Source organism: Salmo trutta, chromosome 7 (genome assembly GCF_901001165.1).
Source record: "Salmo trutta chromosome 7, fSalTru1.1, whole genome shotgun sequence".
NCBI lineage: Eukaryota > Metazoa > Chordata > Actinopteri > Salmoniformes > Salmonidae > Salmo > Salmo trutta.
In genome coordinates, this window is record NC_042963.1 from 55,671,609 (window position 1) to 55,672,796 (window position 1,188).

General features: G+C 35.4%; 1 protein-coding gene across 4 annotated transcripts in view; it reads left to right on the forward strand.

Moving 5' to 3' along the window:
* The window catches only part of ctdspl2a (CTD (carboxy-terminal domain, RNA polymerase II, polypeptide A) small phosphatase like 2a), a 19,835-nt gene extending 19,188 nt beyond the window's left edge, over positions 1–647 (forward strand). For all 4 annotated transcript variants that reach the window (XM_029757430.1, XM_029757429.1, XM_029757432.1 and 1 more), the window contains exon 13: positions 1–647. This exon is cut by the window's left edge and continues 1,103 nt beyond it. The gene's annotated coding sequence lies outside the window, so the exon portion shown is untranslated.
* Positions 648–1,188: the final 541 nt, after the last annotated feature.

A 1,188-nucleotide genomic window follows, 5' to 3' on the forward strand; every position in this document is an offset into this window, starting at 1 on the left:
CTTTTTAGTCCCATTTTTAACTGCTGTTATGTGGTCTCTGTAACAGGTTTTTAAAAAATATATATCTTTGGGAGGAAATGTTTATGAAATCATGATGGGTTTTTTAAGGTTATGTAAATGTATTATAGTGTTTTAACTTGAAGACCCTTCAACAAGCTGTAAAGATGGCCTGGATATTAATTTAGATCATGTATATTTGAGATTTCACCCCTGAAAGATGTTGAAATGACCCTTAGCTGCTCTGTTTCTGGAAGGAAGGAAGGAAGGAAGGAAGGAAGGAAGGCTTCAGAACTCCTGCACTTTTTGTTAAAAAAAAGACTTTAGCATCCAGCCCTATGTAAAATCTTGTCAATTTTTGTACACAAGTTATCACCTCCTAAATTGTTAATGCCCGTACAATTTTGAAATCGTAGCACCAGCAAAATGGCCAACATTTTGTTTTATCTTTTAAATCTTGTTTTCAATGCTGTTCTTTAGTCTTGTGTGAAATCTCTTTTTATGTAGGAGTCACTCAGTCTGGCCCGTTTTTAAAGAAAGAAAAAAGACTCCGTGTTGTCAGTGACTGTCCTGTTGTACTCAGTGTTACTTCATGGTTTCCTTGATCATAAATACATTTTTATACAATTAATAAAGATTTGTGATTTTTACTGAACTGCATAAATTGAGATGCGTTACACACGCATTCATGTATGTGCCAGGTAGGATTGACAGTATACATTGATGTGTTTATCACAATGCTCTTATCCAGAGTCACTTTGGTCACACACACCATTTAAATTAAATGAACTGAACCCAAAAACTACAAAGCATGCTATCTTACCTGGGCTGCCTATATTCAATGGTAAAAAAAAAAAGTACAATTTCAATGTGTGTTTGACACTTGGCCATAAAATGGATGATAAAACTACACAAACCAAAAATATAAATGCTAAATGCAACAATTTCAAAGATTTTACTGAGTTACAGTTTATATAAGGAAATCAGTCAATTGAAATAAATGCATAAGGCCCTCATCTATGGATTTCACATGACTGGGAATACAGATATGCATCTGTTGGTCACAGATACCTTTTAATAGAAAGGTAGGGCCTTCAATCCTAAAACCAGGCAGCATCTGCTGTGACCATCTCCTTCATGTAGTGTTGATCAGGCTGTTGATTGTGGAATGTCCCACTCCTTCCGTGGCTG